Source organism: Meleagris gallopavo, chromosome 13, assembly GCF_000146605.3.
Source record: "Meleagris gallopavo isolate NT-WF06-2002-E0010 breed Aviagen turkey brand Nicholas breeding stock chromosome 13, Turkey_5.1, whole genome shotgun sequence".
In the NCBI taxonomy this organism is placed as follows: domain Eukaryota; kingdom Metazoa; phylum Chordata; class Aves; order Galliformes; family Phasianidae; genus Meleagris; species Meleagris gallopavo.
In genome coordinates this window covers 4,388,509-4,410,388 of record NC_015023.2, presented here as the reverse complement: position 1 = coordinate 4,410,388, position 21,880 = coordinate 4,388,509, and the positions used below count along the sequence as shown (strand labels likewise).

Below are 21,880 nucleotides of genomic sequence, written 5' to 3'. Positions count from 1 at the left end.
ATATTGAGATCTATTTAGCTGGAATGCAACTCATTGCAAAAGTCAATGTAGTTTCTTCCCTAGGGCTTTCTTATCCTTCCTCTCACCCAAAATAAACCTTTATGCCTTCTTGGGATCCCATCCTCCCCTTAATGTTTAACAATATATAATAATGCTTATAAAAGGTGCTAATTTGTTTTTACTAGAGATCAAGGAAGAAAACCAGACTGATTTAATTCTGCTAACATTGAACACGGGCAGACAATGGTACCATTCTCATGGCATCAGCATTACTAAGGCTGACCAATAGTGGTTTTGAGGCTATGCTACAAAATGTTGAAGCTAATTCTGGTTCAAATAAACCACTGCAGTTCTATCAATGAGGAAATCTATTGTGTGAATAGATATTTTTAAATAGATTTAAAAAAAAAAACTCAGTTCATTATCTAAAGAGGTGTAAAAAAAAAAAAATGCCTGTGCTTTTAGTGGACACCAGCACTTGGTGAGTAAAGATGATTTGGGAATAAAAATTTTCTTCTATGCAAGCTGTGAAAGGTGACCATGGGTGTTAATACACACTTCAGAAGAGGGGAAAAAAAAGCAATAATAATAACGAGCAAACAAAAACATTTGGAAAGAACAAATTCTTAGCTGAAGGAGAGTAATTGGAATAGAAAGCCAAAAGATGAGCATCCCAGACAGGTTGTTTGTTTGCCTCTCCAGTGCATTTTAAGGACAGACAAAGGGTATTCTACAGAATAAATACTTCAGAAATGAAAGAAGCCTCAAAAATAGCCTGAGGAAGATAAAATTAGCTTTTCAGTAGCATATGTCAGTTTTATGCCCCACATTTAAGCAGTTCAAATGAACTTGCACTCAGATGTTATTAGATATTGGTGCCATGGCATTTATACTTCCAAGTATGCAAAGGACATGTGCACACAAGCAGAAGCACCAGGTCTAGAGGGCACCATTATATTCCTATTTATTTCCCAAGTTACAGCAGGCTACAAACACATGCTATTGATTGTTATTTGTCTCACACCACAAACATACCGCTAGAATTTTTATCTTTCTTTTGTAATTTTTCTAGTTTAATATTCTCTGCCATTTAGACTGCTGCTTGTCACATTATCCCGAGCTTGCACTCCCTTTCTTGAATCCCTTTCTTGAAACCCTTTCCACCCAAATCTGTATTTGTTACAAAGGTTAGCAACCAAAGATGTCACTCAGAACTTGAGAAATGAAAACTCAAAACGGAAAGAACAGCTGCAGTTAAGAACGTAGAAACCTATCTTCCAGTAAGACCTTTTTGCTTCCTCCATCTTCCAGTCCATGAGAAACTTGGTGGGCGTCATCAGGACACCGACCCCAGTCACCCTCCTCTGTGTTTGCAGCACCATCTGCAGCTCCGGGTTGATGGACCGTTATTGATGTTACAGATCAATGAGATTAAGAATGTGCTTAACTTTAATCACATAAATAAGTCCACTTTCAAATCTGGGCAGGACTGAGATCTTTCTAGAAAATTAACTCTTTGCTTGCTTTGGCATGGTCAGCAATTCCCACACACACTATGATGTTATCTATATCGGGAGCTAAGTATAGAAACTAGAGTCAGTTACATTCATATCAGGCAAAGTTTGTCATACCAGGGAACAGCCTGATATTATCAGCATTGCTCAGTCTTGACTATAGTGAAGGGACAAGTCTACAAAAAGTCAGTAGGAGAACAAAATCTGGTCAGAGGACTTGCATTAATTAATATTTATGTAATTAACCAAACTGTAAGAATTCACTGTCGGATTCCACTTTCCTTTCCACTGACGTTCTTTTATGTTTTCTATAGAAAGTCTTGAATTGAACATTGAATAGTTTTCCCCTAGCTAAAAATATTGAAGTTAAAGCTGTTGTATTCCCACAACTTAAAATTAGGTAGAAATATTATTGTGCAAAAGATCTGATCACTTTATGATCACTAAAAAAAAAAAAGTTAAGCATACTTGACACACTAGGAGAATTTCATTTCTAATTACTCAAATACAGACTAAATGCTGCTTCACTATTTAGTATATTTTCATCAATTATCAGTGTTGATAAATGTATTTTAAGGAGATCATGAAGTATTGAAGGTTCTTTCTTAGTGATAGAAGAAACCTCACAAGTTTAAAGAATGTTACCTGATTAAATAAACATTTCATGTTATGCTTTAATTTTAACTCAGCTGAGTTGACAAGACAAAAAGAGCATAAAGAAGTCTCAGTGGGTAAAATTAGTCAAGAAGCAGCAAACAACTGAAGAAAGTACAAAACTTGCAAATACTTCTGTTTTTTTGTAATTGCTTCAAAATCATCTGTTTCGAGACATAAATATCTAAGTTTATTTTCAATGTTAGACACCACAGTTCTAAAAGGGAAAATGATATTTTGTTCGACAGACAAATTTCAATAGAAGTCTGCAAGCTTTTTGGCCCCACTGAAGTAAGCTTTAACATACTTTGTTGCAGAACAAAGTCATACTCATCTGATCCATTTGTGTGTTACTGATGGAAATTGGACTGTGCCATCATTTCAGAAGCTACATTCCACTTGTGGGTTAAAATAAAAGCAATAAGCTGCCATTCACAAGAGCAGTTTTTGCATTAACACGAACACCTGGATCACCTGCAGTTTGTGCCACACAGCTTCAGATCTTCAAAGGAAAAGACCAGAGAACAGACCACACCCGGCAATATCTCCACACTCTAAAATACAGTATGTTGGCAGGATGTCTTCCTGAAACGACAGAGCTTGAGGTTTTCAACTTTCTGGCCACAAAAATACCTTCTTTATTAGAAATAAATTAATAAAGGGTTGACTTTGTGTTGCCGATGTTGCCAGGAAGCTCTTACAAAACCTAAGTATCAAACAAAAAACTAGCCTTCAGTAGCACATAAGCTGTTTGGGAGTAATGTCTTTGTCTGGAGTCAATCACAGGCTCTAATGGTTCACATTTGCACTGATTCACAGTTGAGAAACAGGAAACTTCACTGAGCACATTGCACAAGGAGCTGATCTCCAGCCTAGCAATGCTCATGGAGCCCATGCAATAGGAATACAAAAATTCACTCTAAATGCAGTGAAAATACAATAGCAAAATATGTTGCAAATACGTACATCAACTAAACTTGGGTATGCAGGACTCAGGCAACTGTGTGTACATGCCAACATGCCCTGGACACAACATACCCGGAAAGAAACCATCACTCAACAGAATGTGCTTCATGTCCCATGAAGGACAACAAGCAGCAGATAAATCTGGGCTAGTCCATATGGTGTGGAAAAAGCCTTCTTTCTTGGACTAGAGATTAGCAGCAATTGTCAGGATTCTTAACAGGGGCCAATGTAAAGATAATTTCAAATTCAGAGATTTTTAAACTCTTCATTACACCTTTTGGCAAGCAATAATCATATGCAAAAGTTCTTTTTTATCCTACTGTTAGAGGGTCTGCAGCAAAAAGAAAGAGCAGCAAAACAAAACAGAGGAATACACTTAAAACTGAATTAGCTTGCATTTCCCAGTGGTCTTGACAGCCTGACAAAGCAGCAGTAATGCCACTGCCCAACGTTAAATATGATCCACAAAGACCAAAGCACACAGCCCAGAGGCAGAGCCCAGGACAATGTTTGCATTCCCTTTGAGCTGAAACATTCCACATGCAGGCTTTAGCCTCCCAATAAAACACCAGAAAGCATGGCATAGCTGCATTTCATCTTTGATTTTCTTTCAGTCAGAACCTCTCCCTTCTTCCAACTTGTATTTCAGCCCAAGTTTTCAAGCAGTCTCCCACCTCCTCAGTGAGCATTATTGTCCAAAACACTCTTCTTTTACTACTTTTCCTCTCTGCCTTCATTTTATTCTTTTTCCTGACTTCTCCTTTCCAAAACATAGTGCATCTAAATGCTGGTGTATCACAACTTTACCTGTAAAACGTTCAAACAGCTGTTTTAAAAAGTGCCAATCATGCACAATCTTTAAATGAGTGTTCTCTGAGGAGATTGAGAGGATTCAGTTGGAAGGATGGAGACACACTGCCTGGAATGGCTCCTCAGGAGCAGTAAGGATGGGCATCAAGAGAAGAGATGAGAGGATTTGATCAGGACTTCCTACAGTCCTCAACCAAATCCAGGGTTGGCTGCAGCACCCATAAGCAGGTCAGTAAACTCCCAGAAGGGCCACATACTACATGGCAATATCCAAAACAGGATGGAAAAGGGGCAGCCAGTAAACCCAAATTCCCTCTTTGTGGGACAGGATGACCCACAGCACACAGGAGCTGAACATGTAGGACTAAGCACTACTACCCACAACTGCACTGCATACACAGTGCTTCAGAATAAATAAACCCATACACATAAGAGAGAAAACTATAGTAAGAAAACAGTCTGCTAGAGAGATTATATGTACAGAGGAAGGATGCCAAAACTGGTTGCTGTTTAATTTCAGCATACATAGCACTGCCTCAGGTACAAACATAAGTCTCAAGAATCCCATTTAAAGCTCTAATCAAGCTCCTCATTCATTTCCTAATTTGTAGAGCCCAATCCTGCAACATCCATAGACCAAGAATCAAAGAGAAAAGATGCAGGCCAAGGCTGTGGTCAATCTGCAACGCTCTCTTGGCACAACAGATGGCTGGGCTAGAAATTAATCTTACTTGCAGCACCAAAATCACAAGAAGTATCTCAGCAATGAGCCACCCCAAAGCAGACCAGGAGGCAGGGCTGGGCTGACCTTTGATTTCGCAAAAAATTGTTACCTTACCTAGCTTTTTTTTTTGTGTTGGTTTTTTTGTTTGTTTGTTTTTTAATCTCTAGCTTTAACTTTTGAGACTGTCTTTAGTGCTCAAATAGTTCATTGTAACTTTTTCACACAATGCCAGGAAGTCAACATCCAACCTCGTATAGGGTGGATCACAGCCTGGATCCTGGAGTAAAGCTATTTGGATAGACTTACTTGACACCAGATGGAAACACAGTAGCTCAGATGTCAACACCAAAATGTCTGAGCCACTGAAAACAGGTCAGGGGTTTTTGTTTGTTTGGTTTTTTACAACCAGCAATGCACCATCTACTTAGGGTATTCCCATAACCTTGTTTCAGACACAGAATCCACCTGCTCCCAACATGATTTAAACGCAGCATTTATTTTTCCCCCATTGTTTTCTAGCAAGTCGCCTTTGAAGAGCATGAAAATTGAATAACCATAGACAACAATACAAGCTATTAAAGTGGCCATCCTTACTGGTATCTTATACATCACAAAAATAAATATCTAGTCTGTTGAAGAGAGATCCTCCAATATGCTTCAAACAATTCCTCCTTCATTCATTGCTTAAAGACTTCTTTTAATCACAATTGAAAAAATAAACATGAGATCACTAATTTTTATTTTCTATTTTGAAATGGATTCAGATGAAGAATCAAGAGGTAATCTCATCACTTCTTTGTTCTCATGAAAGATCTCAGACTGAAAATACCCACTGTGCTCTTGTTGTCAAACCTACAGCAATTAAGAATGTGGTCTTTGAGATAAATAGAGTGGCGATTAAGAAGGTGGCCTTAAGAGATAAACGCAGCAGTGATGCTTCACCTCACTGTTCAAATGGCGGATTCAGTAAAGCAATGCTGACTTTTTGCAGAGGAATGATTTTGCTGGCTTTGGGCTTTAGGATACCTAGTCATCCAGAGAAATCTTTTGACATCAGGATAAGATTTCCTATAGGTAGCACTTAATCCTTTAAGACTAAAGGATTAAGCCTGTTGACTAGGAAGAGAAATTAGTTCTCACACCTGGAAAATTCAAAGACTTCCAACCTTGTCATTTCAGGGTTATTCTCATTTGAAAATTCAAACAATATCTTTAATATAGTTTTTCTTTCTACATTTGATAGAAAAAAATAAATGTTTATACTCGCATGAAACAGAAAACAGAGGTCCTGCCTGATGAGATCAAACTGAACCACCACAAAAAATGGACTAAAAGTTACTTAAACTGAAGGTGAAGAGAAGAAAGAAGAAACTGTTTATCTAGTATGGAAAATAATCCTCCTGCGGTATGGATTTTCCTTTTCACGTCATGAAGGTATGCTCAGCACTGTACTCAGGGTTCTCATCTTTGACATAAAAAACATTCAGGCTTCATCCTCATTGCCCTAGGTGGTCCTCACATAAGCAAACTGAGCCACAGCACCGCACTACTTCTCTAATACAGTGGTTACTCTTATTGATTTAACTGGTTTGTTTATTTCTATGTTTAATTGGCTATGCTAATAGCATTTTAATCCACGTTTCACTTGTACGTGGCTGATAGCACAACACTTGCATGGCTGCAGCAACATTTCACTACTGCTATCAGTCATCAAGGACCAGGCCAGCACTGCAATGCTAGCTGACAATCCTAAATGTTTTGTTTAATTGGGTATAATTTAAACTACACTGTATAATTCCACAGCAATGGCCGATAAATCTTTTATTAAATAGACAAAACCATGAAAAACCTTTAGTCAAATAGCAAAGACTTCAGTCATCTTTTAATGCCAGTATTTAGCATTTCTAAACATTCAAATGTAAGATTAATGAGATCTGAGAAAAGAAAATTGCTGGTGAAGTTGGAAAATCCCCTTTAAAGTTTATGCCAAGCAGCATATTGCCAGCAGATCAAGCAACAAGATTACCCAAGGTACTCGTGCTTAGAAATGCTCTCTCTATCACACAGAAGACCACTCCATCTCCAGACAAATCCTGCTGGTCTGTCACAAACAAGCACTCACCCGCCAGGCGTTTCCACAGAACCGTGGTCAGCGAGGGACAAGCACGCTGCAAGTGCCCTTGGGCCACCCATCCTCCCAGCCCAGCTGAAGCCCAACCAACACAGTCCCAACAGAAAATACCACAACATTAACCAGGACCTCTCCTCAGGGCCTGCTCCTGCCCAGGAGATGAGCTCAGCCCACAGCAGCTCATGGGGCCGGGCTGCTCCATTCTCAATCTGCCCCAAGGCCTCACCATTGCTACCCCCTGCCCACCCCATGCAGCACCAGGCAGACTAAATTAATTTGGCATCTGTGCTGTTGAATGACATCGGATGCCCTGCTTAACTACACAGACACCTCATATTGGGCAATCTTAGTCTATTTCCAATAAAAGTTTTCTATGGGTGAAAGTTGCTTTCCGATATCCTGGATTTGAGGGAGAGCTGCTTTCACAGGACACTCAGTGTGATGACCAGGATGAGGACTATATTACAGATGGTCCTATCTGAAGCCCAGCTGGCATTCCAGCACTGCAGAACATGGCTGCCCCTGAACCTAATGACAGAGTCACCACTTCCACCTCACACCAGAGTTAAATTTCACTGCAAACGCAATAGTGAAAGTGCATGATGTTCACCAGACAAGGTTTTCCACAACACTCAGAGGTGTCTCTGCATGCTCAGAGGCCGTGCTGAGAAAGTAGAAGGTCACATTCAGCACAGAAGGGTGGACAGGATTTTCAAAGTGGAGGAGAGAGGAGTAAAAATTGCTCGCTGCAATCTCACTTTCTGCGATACAAAGGGGGAAAAAAGAACCTAAAAAAGAGCCAAGAACATAGAGAATCTTATAAGAGAGAGATTTTCCCAAACGTCTCTGAAAGGAGGAAAAGCAGAGGAGGATTTGCTAATACAAACATAACACACATACATGCACATACATACCCTCATTGCTAGATCCCAGAGAGAATGCAAGCTGCTGCATTGTGTAGAGATTCAAAATGTAGAAAATCAATTGTAAATCATGAGTTCTGGATTCTTTGAGATGAAGTGTAATCTGATTTACAATGTTACAAAAAGAAATTAAAGTTAATTCCAACATGATTGTGGGTATACCACAATTTAATATGACCATGCTGTGGCCTTTAAATCTCCACGTTGCAATATGCCAACAGTCATTACTTCTTTAAGTTTCATATTTTACTTTAAACTATAAATTGGAAATATCACATAGTTTGTTATTTACATCTCAGGCTCGGGATCTTTGCTTAGAAACACAGAGAGCTGTGGTGTAATAAGATTGTTGTGCAACTACCACACAGTTAGGGTAGTTAAAGGCACTCCACTTCACCTCATCATTTTTTTCTGCTTAAATATTATGCCACATTCTGATTAATACCAGACCAATAAAATCATCTTAGCAATCTGGTTAGAGTCTTTTGTCTACCCAGATGGCCTGCAATGTTAATGTGTGACAATTTCAACAATGAACTAGGACTGTTTTATGGAACCAACATTTGTTCCACTGCTTTTTCTTCTTAGGCTCAGAATTTTGACACAGATGGTACAAATTACTCAAAAAACAGAAATGTTCATTTAGAAGGCTTAAATATGTGGTTTTACTCAGGCCGTCCGAATCTTTTACATTTACAATTCAGTAAATTTACTAACAACCCTGCTGTAATTAAGGTCTATAAAAATCTTCCCTTCTTTCCTGCTTGCTTTTCCCCTTACATATCTACAGCATTTCATTATGCCTCCAATTTATTAATATTTATTCCAGTTCTGAAATGTTTTTAATTTTGGAGGATTTACACTGTTCAATCTTGCATCCAATTCTTCATACCTTTCTAATTATGGGGAAGGAAAAAAAAAAAACATTTAATCTGTAACCACATATCAATCCCCCTAGAACCTACACATTTCTAGATCTTAAAGGAGGAGAAAAAGAGAAGAAAGACGAATGTTTGGCCAGAAGCCATCAACTGCACAGTACTGTCAGTTAAGATGAATTTATAATCTTGACTTCCCATTCAGATAGTCAGGAAAGAGCATGATATCCCTGAGAAGTTTTGGTGGGGATAAGAAAACAACGGGCTTTCTATTTAAAGAAAAAAAAAAAAAGAAGGGAAAGAAGAAATCACAGGCCAGAGACAGATGCATGAATTGTTTAACTGAGTCTATAAAGACAAGATGTTATTGTGTAAAACTCCCAGAGGATAAAAGAGTTAACGCCAAGCAACTACTCCAGAGCTTTTGCTGATGCACCAGAGAAGAGGGAGCTGGTACAGGCTGCCCTGCCTTGGCAGGTTCACCTCCACGATCTCCTGAGCACACGCCAGCCCCGCCGGTTTCCTTCAGCCCATGTAGGCAGCAGCTCCCACTTGGGGCTCATGGAATAAGCCACCGAAGGCCCATGGCTCACTCCGGTGTGGCTCACCCTTCTGGTGCCCACCCTGGTTTCTCTTCCATGTTCTCTCTGTGTTTGCTTGGTTTTATTATTTAAGCAAATAATTTAATCATTAAAATCAAATTTTAAAAAAAGCAAACAATATAATAATCCCTGACTGTCCTTTTGCAATCCTTGCAGAAAATGCGGTATGTGTGATTCTCCAATTCATTATGATATTCTATTAGATCTGCCAACAGAAAGTGCATTTTGAGTTTCTAAATGTTGTTTCCATTAGAATCAATCACTCTGTGCAATTAAGGCAATAGTCTCTTACCATTTCTGCTGTTATGAGCTAAACCATTCTAAATATATTGACAGCTGTCTCCTATAAGATGACACAAATTAGGTTGAGGGGGCATAAGCCTAAATGTCACCAGTGGGAGGACATCAGTTATTCTTTCAGAAATCTACCTAATTTTCATACCCCATAAGGCATTCAGTAGACTTTCTTTGCATTGGCAGCATGCAGTAATCAATGTTTTGCATATTACAATCAATAACATGCTTAAATGTTTAAGTTTTGCATTCTTTTGCGATAAATATTGATACATCACAAAGTATGTAAAACTGTTCATTGGACTTTTTGTTTGCAGTATGTACTGTATCATTCAGCAAATAAGTGAGCTAAATATTGTTTGTTACAAAACAGATGTCACATGAAATTATGCCATATGTGCTATTAAACTTTTTTTTTTTAATACAGTGAAAACCAAGATTTAGTTTTAGAAGTGAATGTATTTGGCTTTTCAAGGTTTTGAAGCATGAAAGCAACAAATATTTTTTATACCCACTGTGCACCCCGTAATCCAGTTTTGTAAGTGGGCATTGAGTGCTTTAAATGTAGGTAACTTAAAGGAACACACTAAATGTGCGATTGCACTATTGCTTCTCCACTGGTTCCACTGATTTATCAAAAAGTGGCAAATGAGAAATTTCTATAGTTTTGCCCTACCACTTAGATTCCAGGACTATTAGCATCTTTAAATACAGGTACTTTAACTTGAAAATTAATATACACTTGTCACTTACCTAAAAAAAAAAATCAGCTAGTGACTGTAAAAAATTTCCTGGAAATATTTTATACTGGAATTTGAACAAATATCATGCAAGTCAAGGACAGTCAATGCAGACCTACTCTGGAGAGAAACAGAACCAGCAATCCTGCATGAGGAAAGGGAATTCATCCTGAGGTTCAACTTGACTCGATTTTACAGAATATATATGTATAAGCAGAGCCATCTATCTCTCTAGACTTTGAAAGCGTGAACTACAACAGAACAAGCAGAACACAGGAAACATGTTGGTGAGAACTATACAGTAAAACAAAATCTGGCTGCCACAAGAAGAGTGACATTGGCATCAGAGGCACAGACACAGACACCTACAAATGGAAATACAGCACATTGGGAAGGCGAGGGGAAAAGGAGCAGATGCAGCAGCACAAGGAAAAAACTCAAAGGAAAGATCTTCAGTCTCCATATGTAGCTTTCTTTCTCCCAGCCATCAAAAGCAGGAGGGCAGAGTAAACAAGAAGAGAGAGAAAGAAAGGAAGGTGAAGAAAATATTTTCCCCCCCAAAGGCAAAAAAAACCATTCTAGATCCGCTATCTTTGTAAGTCTTCTCTGTAATACAAATAACTAATTGCTTGCCAACAAGCATTAAAACTGGGAGGAAAAGTCCTTGATCTCCCAGCTTGATGGAGATTCCTGAGGCTTCTAGTCGGTATTGAAAAAAAAAAAAAAGCTGTGAATAAACTTTAACACTTCTGTGCATGGAGTCCCCCATCTGACACTGTGCAATTCTAATCTGAAGGCAGATGAAAACGTCTCAAATCCTGCACCCCATGAGGCTCTGCCACCCACCATCAGCACACCTCATGCATCCATGGCAGTGATGCTGGACATCACCTTGCAGCCACCGTTTTTCCAGAGTTCCTTCTCAAACACACCCTGGTAAGAATACTGAGGGTTTCACTCATGAGTCAAGGTAGGAGCAGACTGGGTATTTCCCTGGGTTAAAGCACAACAACAAAGTCAATAGTGAACAATCAGGAACAGCTATTCTGTCATAACCTGTGGCAAATCTTGAGTTCCTGCATAACGTTTAGCAAAGAAAACATGCATGTCTTCACAAAAATATCAAACAGCTTTTCCTTTGAAAAATACATTGCTTTTAAACCCTATTTCTCTCATAGGCCTAGATAATTTTTAAATGATGTAGCTATGTGCCAGTATTTGGGGCGACAGATTCTTTACAAATGCCATAGATCTGAGAGTGGAAAAGCTTACAGGCAACCCTATGACCTTCGATTAAATGCAAGCATGATTGTAAAAGCTTTCTTTTCTCCCTGCCTCCATGTTGCACCCTCTACAGCAAAATGTTTAGCACGCGATAAAAATAGCTAGATCTTTCGAAATCTTGAAGAAAGGTTCAGGAATGTTTTTCTTTAAATGTTATATTCTTATAAAGGCAGCATAATCAGGTCAACCGAAGCCAGATTCAAGCTGATAAACTGTGCTTAGGAGAAAGTAGAGGTTGAGTGGGGGGGGGGGGCCTAGCAGAGGAAAACAAAGGGAATCATTGCAAAAGTCAGATCTCAAAATGTTAATCAGATTCAGAAACATAAAACATGACAATTTAATGGTGTTTGGTTAAAACTGGAAAATTTTAAAGTTCTAAGTATCTTACATTGAATTCTAATACTTTTTTAATTATTAGATATAAAATGCTTGCAATTTTCAGTGAAAATTAGACTTGGTAATTTATATTTCTTGTTTATACAGTACAATTTTCTGATGAAAAAATGTGCTAAACTTATTGATTCATGACCATAATTGTTTAATTATTTATCATTGCAGAATTATATTAGCATTTATAATAATGCAGATGTGCACAAAGGCTAAGAAGTCACATACAGCTTTTGTTTTGTGTTTGCTATGCTGAAATTAGGTTGATCCAGGTTGTGTGTGCATACTGCCTATTGTAAGTGTTGCAACTGCGCGTCTCTCGGTTTTACTGGAGTTATAGCATGTCCAACCAATAGCCACGATAATGAAAATGCCCCAACAGCTAATAAAGTACATAAATCCACAGCTAACGGCATCTCAAAAGAGGTATCTCCTCGGCTCGATCCTTCTGTTACCATCATGTGCATTACATTCAGTGCAACACACGCGCAGCTGTTTGCTTCATCCCACCCACAGCAAAGCAACAGCTCACGTATGGCCAGCGAGAGCTGCACACCACAAAAATCACAAGCAGTTACACTGAGGCCGACGTCTTCTGCACGAGGCCGCTTGAAGAAGAGCACAATAACTCCTGAGTTACAAGAGAAACACATCCCTTTAATTTTCAACTTTAAAGGGTAGTAAACACCATAAGAGAAGGACAGATGCCTCACCTCGGTCCCTCCTCTCCTCTGCCTGCAAAACCTATTCCCTCAAGGAACGACAGTAAAACTGACACACATCCCTTTCTCAAAAGCCGCTAAAATAGCTTTGCCATGGGCTTCACATGGCATTTGCAACACTGAGCGCGTCTTCCTGGACTCATCCTTCTGGCACGTTGAGTCAGGGCTCCTGCCGCCCATCCCCTCTGCGCTCTTTTCGCATAACGCTATTTACTGCTGCTACCTTTTCATAATTAAGAGCCCGTATCAAAGCAGTTTGTAACACCATTCAAGCAGCTTTTCTAAGGAATCAAATCTAAATGAAAAGGCAAAGTATATAAATGCCCCATCTTCAGCTGTGCATAACTGATTTGCTCTGCATTTCATCTGCAGGGAGAGGTACAGATTCCAAAAGACGGGGAGGAAGGACCATTCAAACAGCAGCAACACACAGCCAGCAAGGAGAGCTGCATGTGTATTGAACGTCTTAAGGGCAGCCTGCTGACCACGCTCCGGCCATTGCAGCAGGTTTGTTTGTCACAATTCACAGGAGTGAGCGTTTAACCTACTGACTCCTGCATCACAGCACAGGCCAGGTGTTTGTTTCTTTTGTTAGATTAATATTGGTGACAGAATAACACACTCATTAATAGAGATAATGACTAGACAGTGAGGCAGAATAACAATCCTTCCAATGTACTGTACAAAGGAGTCTTCAACTTCATTAATTAATAAAATCTATTAAAGAATACAAGACAAATCAAGGAAAACACATTTTTGCTAAGCAGCTTTTCAGATGCTGATCACTTGCTCAGCAACTTCCAACATACCAGCATGTAGAGGTGACATTGCACATGCCACAAAGAGGAACAGGGGAGAATATGCCAGCAGAAGCCCCTGTCCAGGCTATGAGTTCTCAAGAGCAGGAGATATTTTAATTCTGGTTACCAACATGCAGTCATCAGTCTGGGGTATTTTATTGGCTTTGCCAAGCAAGATAATATGGGAGCATTTGCTTATGCGTTCAGCACTCCAACAAATTATACTGAAAAAGAAGCTGCGAGGCAGATCGTTATGGTATCTGCAAGACTCAGTTTTGACCTTCAATTCCACCACTGTGAGGAAAATAACTGATCATAGAATTATACAATCATAGAATCACCAAAGCTGGAAAAGACTTACTAGATCATCCAGTCCAACTATCCACCAATCACCAATAGTTCTCATTAAACCATGTTCCTCAACACAATGTCTAAGTGTTTCTTGAACACCTCCAGGGCTAGCGACTCCACCACCTCCCTGGACAGCCCATTCCAGCACCTGACCACTCTTTCAGAAAAGTAGTATTTCCCAATGTATGCCATGCGAGCAGATGAGGAAGAGATTAGGCTATGTCTGGGTATGATGGGCAAGCCAGGGCAGCCCTGGGATAGAAGGTACCTCATCTTACTTTTCTTTTCTTACTCTGATTTGTTGAAATGTAGAGGCCTTCTGGGAAATTATGCTGAATCAAGACTTCTATTGAGCTATTTTCTTTACCTCCGCTGGTGTCATATCCAAGTTCAACCAGAAGTAGCTGCTAAGACCCCCATGCCAACAGGCAGCCCCCACTTCACATTTGAAGCAGTATTTAGATGTCAAGATCCACCCATAAACCAGACAAATACATCTAACTGACAGCAAGTGAAGAACAACATTAAGTTATTTTCATGGACTTGCTGATATTTGTTGCAAAGTTTTAGACATCTGGCAAAAATAAAGTAAAAACCAAATTCCATCTAGTACTTGTCTCCTTCAATCTGCTCCAAAGATTAAAGGCACTTTGAAACCAAAGGCAACAAGACTATCTCAGGAAGATGTTTTGAGGTTTATTTTGGTTCAGGAACAGCCTAGACACTTCCAAGTTACTTCCGAGTATCAGACTTGATTATTTTTCTTGGATGGCCAAATGGAAACTGAGCTCACTCAAAACTCTTCTGGCAAAGGAAGCACTTATGACTTGTAAACCCTGACCCTAAACTCAGTATTTTAATTAATGTATTTGCAAAACAACAATCACTTGTTAGAGTCCTCATTAAATGCTGTGTGAAGTCACTACATTTAAATAATTCTGATGTAACTCATTAATGCAAGTTCTCTTTTCCATCAGCTGGAGCAACTGTAGTTGCAGCAAAGCAGCAGAACTGAGGGTAGGTTTGGTCCTTGTCCTTAAACTGCAGCCTCCAGACTCAGAGTCTGATGAGAACCACCCTAAGGAAACACTGCTTTAAGATGCTTAATGAAAAGATGAGGTGGAATTGAAATGAATTTTCACAGCAATCAGCACAGCGCTTCAGCATTTCCTTGGAAAGCCTGTCTCTTCTCTGCCCAGGATGCCCTTCTCTTTTTTCCTCATATTTTCATCAATTTAAAACTTAAATCACCAAAACAATTGTGTGACTTTCAAAAATGGTTGAAACGTGTAAGCGTGAAAATACATTTTGTGTGGCTGTGTGCAACCATGAAACATTTGATTAATGAAGAGATTGAAGTCATATCTGCTCTGTAAGTTGCCTGGCTTTGTTGTCACCATCACTGTACACCCACAACTTTATAATGGCTAATTGGAGTCTGATTGGAGTACAATACCGAGGCTTTGTCCTTCGTTTGAAGGATTGTTTTCCCTCACACTAGACCTTCCAAAACTTTTCTCGTAAATAACTCTTTGAACTAAAGCCTGCATTCCTCTCATTCCCACACCAATCTCCTTTTGCCAGTCCTCAGGGTTCACGTATACTGCTATATTTGGTCTTTCTCATAGTTACATCACAATTAATTCCTTAAATTTAGAAGTGTTTTAAGTAATCAAACGTAGGAAAAAATCTGTAGAATTTCGCCAACATAATGGCCTCCAAGACAAAGGGAAGTGAGCAACAGGCAAAAGTCACTCAAAGAAAATCTCCTTACTTGTAAGCCAGCTGAAAGCTTCTGGGGTGCCTGACTGGTGGTGGTAAATGCAGGTCTGTAGCAACACTACAGTTTTGAGCAAATCCGAGATCAGAGCAGGGGGATCACACTGTGCAGATCTGCAGGCACAAGCCTGCTCTTGTAGCAAAGAGGCTGGGAACTTCACTCTTCGAAGCTCAGGAAGGCAGAGGCCTGGGCCACACAGGACAAGTGGTAAAAGCCTCGATCCTCTATTTTCCAGATGCGTTCCTTGCTTATAAACACACAGATCCCAGACTAGCATCTTCTTTATTTAACATGCCATCCCTGTTGGCACTAAACTCACTGAAGATCTCTCCAGAACAGAGGCTGAGCCTCCTTCCCTGCACCCATCATCTACAAAGTCCCACCTGGGCAGCCCTGCACTGTACCCCAGAGCAGGCTACACCTAGGTCAGGCTGATTTCAGAGGCTGCACAACACCAAAGCAGGCTCTCAGGCTTTTCCTGTGAGACACAACTCCCACTGCAATGCGTAAGAAGTAGCCCAATATTCTTATCAGCCAGGTCCCAGTGAGAATTGAAACTAAGAAGATGGGAAGATAAGAACATTTTAGGAGATCAAGCATAGTTTTGTACGGGAATAATAAGGGTAAAACATGAGATATCTTAATCTTTATCCCATATTCATACATTTATAGCCAAAAAGCAAGGAACAATATCTGAAATGTTCAAAGAATACTATGCCAGCTCTTATCTGGTGACACTTGAGATGAAGAAGATAATTGAAAGGATGATTGCATTGGGCTTGTTGTACTCCATTGATAAGAAAGGAGTCAGGGAGCCCATTCAGTATGCTCAGCCATGATACACGATGCCAGGAGAAAACAGTGTCACAGCAGTGACAGTACCGCGAAAATGAAAGATAAAGGCAGCTGTGAAAGAAGCAATATTGGGCACAGCTCACTTGACGACAAACATTCGGATGAACGTCTAGACGTCGGAATATCTCTTAATCACTGCCCACTGGCTGTCATCCTGCATTCCCATGCAAAAATCTGCCCATAATTTAGAATCCTTTGCTGCTTTCCCATTTGAAAAAGGCCAATAAGAAAAACACCACCAGCCAGTCATGCATGGCTGCTCTCTTGGGATCTGCCGATGGGGCTGACACAAAGTCCAAACCCAGGAATAACACAAGGTTATCACTTGTTTTGCTGCTCTATTTATTAAATATCTCTTGCTTGATTATAACTAAGCACTAAGTTTTTGCAATACTAGCAAAATCTGTAACAGTTTCTATAACTCTCATGATATTCTAAGCTAACTTCAGAGGCAGAGCAATTTACCAGAACTGCAGCTTAAACAAGTTTGAATTTCATTTGCTATATATATGAAGAGAATGCTCTTACTGAAAAAAGAAATGCATGAGTGCACATTAAAGCAGAGCTTTGATTCTGAACTCTTTATCCTGAACTCTGAACAATGGATACTTATGAATCATTTGTGCTGCATACTGAAGCCTTTTGAACTCGTAACAAGAGAAATCAGTTCTGCTAATGCATCTCTCATCCCAGATCTCTCACTCATCCAGATTTTAAATCTGAAACTTAGAAGAATAAAACCAGCCTTTGGGAAGGACCAAGAGTATTTTGGAAAACAGACTGGTCGGAGAGGAGGAGAATTTCTGGATGGGGCAATAAGTCAATCATGTACATGTTCTGATTTTTCATGACAGATATTTAAATAAGTACCTGAATAACATGGGGAAGAGGCTTTACAGAATGGTTTGCACTACTTGCCTTTGGGGTTCAGAGGGGCAATATTCTCACTCTGCAGTATGCAGCAAAACTAAATCTTGGACGTCCTAATGAGTGGGATGGTATTAAATTAAATTTCAGATGTGGAGAAAATAGTGGATTAAATTTTAGATATCTATCCAATATACTGGGATAAGTTTGGCCCTAGCAATGAAAAAAATACCAAGCTACAAATACACTCATAAGGGAAAATAAAGCTTTACTATTACAATAAATCTTTCTATATCATCAATCCTCAGTCCTTCCCTACTTACTGCAGTTAGCAGAAAATGCTCCAAACACAAGGCTCCAAATTATGAATTTTATATGAACCTGATGTCACAAGTTCCATGTTTGAGGATGCATTTCACAAAGAGATCAAGTTCAGATTAAAAAAATTGAAGTTCAGCCTATAGTTGAACAAGGCAGATATGTTCCTCTTACCATAGGCTTTTGAGAATTCCTCCTAAACAGTAAAGTGTGCAAAAAAGCTACTGAAACTTTTATAGGAGATAAATGGCACAATACCAACCTGATTAAATTTCAAATGCCATCAACTTTTGCTTAGAGCCTTAGACAGGGAGCAGACCTGAATTGAGAACACAGCCTTCAAAATGCTTTCCAGGCAAGTCCAGATGTGTGCCTAAATGAATGTCCACATTAAATGACAATGTCACTAACGACAGAACCATTGAAAGATCAAAATGAAGTGCACAATCAGAACTCTGCATTTCAGTGCAAAATTCACTCTTACTATTTAACAGCACTGACTGCCGGATGACAAAATGCCTGCAGTGGACCTGGAATTAAGCACACATGCCTGTGCAATGGACAAGCTAGCATAAGCACACTGCTAAGCCATGGCCTGTAGGGAAGTGCTGCAGTTGCTGGATGCCTGTGCTAGGTGCACAGCAAGGAAAGCAAATCCAGAAGAATGAGGCAGCTTCTTTTCTTCCCTCTGCCTGCTCCATTCTGACCCAAGAAGCAGCCCTTTTTGGATCCACATTTAGCCTCCAGCATTTCCTCAAACTTTATTATTATTCTCTTTGTAAACGCATATGCAATTAGTAAGATTAGGCAACAGGAGCATTTCATAAATGCATGCCTTTCAGCACTGCCAAAAAGGACAAGTGGGTAATAGAGAATGGCAAGCTGGGCATAAACCAGCAACGCACCCTCACAGCCAGAAATCCAGATGTATCCTGGGCTGCACCAAAAGCAGCGTGGCCAGCAGGGCGAAGGAGGTGATCTCACACCTCTGTACTGGTGAGACCTCACCTGGAGTACTGTGTCCAGATGTGGAGTCCTCAGGACAGGAGAGATGCAGACCTGTTGGAGTGTGTCCAGAAGAGGGCCACAAAAATGATCCAAGGGATGGAACACCTCTCCTATGAGGACAGGCTGAGAGCTGGGGCTGTTCAGCCTGGAAAAGAGAAGGCTCTAGGGAGATCTGAGAGCGGCGTTTCAGTATCCAAAGAAGTGATATAAGAAAAGAGCGGAAGGACTCTTTAGCAGGACCTGCTGTGACAGGCAAGGGGAAATTTCAAACTAAAGCATAGAAGATTTAGGTTAAACATAAAGTAGCAGCTTCTGACAAAAGGGGTGGTGAGACACTGATGCAGGTTGTTCAGAGAGAAGGTAGATGCCTCATCCTTAGAGACAGCCATAGCCAGGTCAGACCAGGCTCTGAGCCACGTGATTAAACTGTAGGTGTTCCTGTTCACTGCTGTAGAGAAAGACCATAGCAGATATAGCTGCTCTAAACCAGTTCAGAATTACAATCCAGTAATAAAGAAGGAATTACTTACCCCTTTCCAAGGATCAGGGCCCACCAAACACACCAAAGGAAGCAGTCTCCAAGCAGAGATCCTTCCCTTGTGGCTGCCAGCCCTTAAATGAGGTTGGGGAGCGGTGGAGCCAGGCTCCTCTCATTCTGGTCATACAGGTGAATTGCTTCCACCTGTGCTCCCAGGGCTGTCTACACCCCTTCAGGTGCTCAATCACTGCTTCAGGCCATGACTCAGCAATTCCCATACAATTGCAGGGCAGTTGGACAAGTTAGTCTTTAAGAGTCTCTTCCAGCTCAAACAATTCTATGAAGCACTTTCTCGTGTGCCAGCTGAAAGCTCTCTCTCATGTGTGGCAAACCTCCTGTCACACTCAACAGTTACACTAAGAGCAAAGGAGCGGGATGCTAACAGTAGGATTCCTCCTGTACACTTCAGGCTGCGTTCACAAAACAGGACGGCATCCTTCTGCCAGGCAGCCAGCACTGGAGCAAGAAGGACCCTGGGGAAGCAATACCTCCAACATAATTCTGGAAAAAAGATAGGATTTGCACCAGCCAGGTCTGCTCATCTAACACAAACACTACAGTTACAGGAATTTCTTCCTAGCAGAAAGAATGAGGCTCGAAACAGTCTTGCAGGCTAAATGTCTCAGCACACTGGTCACTGATTTTGCAAAAATGGCCCCCAAATATATAGAAAATATTTGAATCTGTGTTTTCAGGAAAGTTAGGAGTGAGATTTAGCAAACCCTGCAATGGGAACAAGAGCAGCAACGAAGGAAGCAGAGCCCAACACACCGCCACAGTGGTGCAAGGTCTCATTGGTGATGTTAGGGCTGCTTTATATGCTGAGCTCCCATCCTTCAACAGCAGGTCAATGTTTTAATGTGGATTGGGCACATAAATGCAGATCAATTTCTGCATTAAAAAAATCATCTACATGTGCATTTATTTCAATTTCATTTTAGTGAATCAGGTCCTGATTCAATGCTAACTGAAAACCCTTGAAATAACTGCGAGCTTGCTCATAGCCAATTGTGTCACCGCTATGAAATTAGTAGTGAAATTAAATGGCTCAACAGTGCTAAGACATTCCCCAACTACTCCAGCAAGCAGTCACTCACCTCTAAGGTTAACAGGATAAAGGCTGGATAAAGAAACTACTCATTATACCAGCTCTACAAAGAAGCAATTATGAGACTTTATGAAGTGGTTTCAAATATATTTTGCAAACTAGGACTCAGACAAATATTAGTGGCAGCAAATTACAGTACTTAGCAGAATTATCACCAGAAAAGAGACTCTTTTAATCTATAAAAAATATCAACAAAAGATGTAAATATGGACTCCTCTATGGGTGGTATAACTTGAAGAAAATATACATCTAATCTCACAGTGTGTTACCTCCAGTACCTGGAGAGAAGGTTAACAATTCAGAGCTGTTTCCTACAGCTATAGAATATATTTTGATGTAGATTTGTAGATATCACAGACTTAAAATCTATTGTATAATCACAGGGCAAGTGCAAGGAACCTGGGGACATACTTCTCCACAGTGAAGTGCTGGAACACTGGCTTTCATTTTAATCAATGCCATTCCCTGTTTTTAACAAATTATGATTCATTCTGTGGCCTTTTGGTTCCATTTTCTCTGCATCAACAGTGACAGCGTTTCCAGCACTGCAGTGCAATTTGTGGGCTGCATCACACAAGCATTTGTCGCCTGCAATCCTGGTGCCTTGTGACCAGCACCACATCCCATGTACTGTGCATCACTACAGCTCTACAGCAGCTGTAGCAGCAGATCTGACACTGCCCTGGCTTAAATCACACATGCCAGCAGAAAATCTATTGGTAATCCACAGATTTTCAGCCCAATTTCCCTAAGTACTCCATTCCTATCATTTCCATTCAAGTCCATATGAGTAGTAGGAACCAGCGCTTTGGGATGTCCAGCAATCCCTGCGGGTTACGCTACGGTAAGATACAGAATTTGCCCACCCTGTCACATACACTGGATATATAAATACCCTGACCAGGGAGCTGCAAGCCAAGAAGTCAAAGATGCCTCCAGCTTTGATCTCCCTTTTGCTCAAAGCATGAAATTCTCAAATGGAGACCAGTGTTCCCTTATTATTATCAACTGCTGTCACAACAAGAAACACTTCTGTGCTTCACTGACTACTCTTAAGTTTTCAGTCTCCTTTCTGAAGGAGTAACATGTGTTTGAAAATTCTTGCCATTAACATCTTATACAAGAGCTCTTTCAGATGGTACTCCAGCAGATCTGGAGCTGCTGTGCAGAGCAGATCTCATCCTGTGTGGTGACATCCCTCTCTGTACAACCAGGAGGGAGCTTTCATGGGCTGCTTAACCCTTCCTTGCTTCGCTCCTTTTAATTTGTGCTTGGCAAGCTCTAAAACATTCAGAGGTCAGGTTTAGCTTAATTAACAGACCACAAAAATCCAGACAGTCATCCAAACCTTCTGAGTGTTCAGAGTGTGGGAAAGTAAAGCAAGAACACCACGTGCCAGCAATTTCACTGAAGATTTTAGTGTTTGCTGCTCCGAATGAGGCTTGAAAATACCAGAACCATGATGACTTGAGCACCACAGAAATCCCATCAAAAATTCAATGCAAAACACCCGAGCTCTGGTGCATTATCCTTTGCAGCTGCTGATTTTCCTGATATTTTTCAGCCTTGTCCTATGAAACTGCCAGAAACACCACTCTTACCTGCATTTTTCTGACATAAACCATC

General features: G+C 40.3%; 1 long non-coding RNA gene across 2 annotated transcripts in view; it reads right to left on the bottom strand.

The window, feature by feature from the left end:
* The window catches only part of LOC109369769, a 46,914-nt gene extending 27,693 nt beyond the window's left edge, over window positions 1-19,221 (bottom strand). For both annotated transcript variants that reach the window (XR_004161175.1, XR_004161174.1), the window contains exon 1: window positions 19,139-19,221. This is a non-coding gene — a long non-coding RNA (uncharacterized LOC109369769). The remainder of the gene's footprint in view (window positions 1-19,138) is intronic.
* Window positions 19,222-21,880: the final 2,659 nt, after the last annotated feature.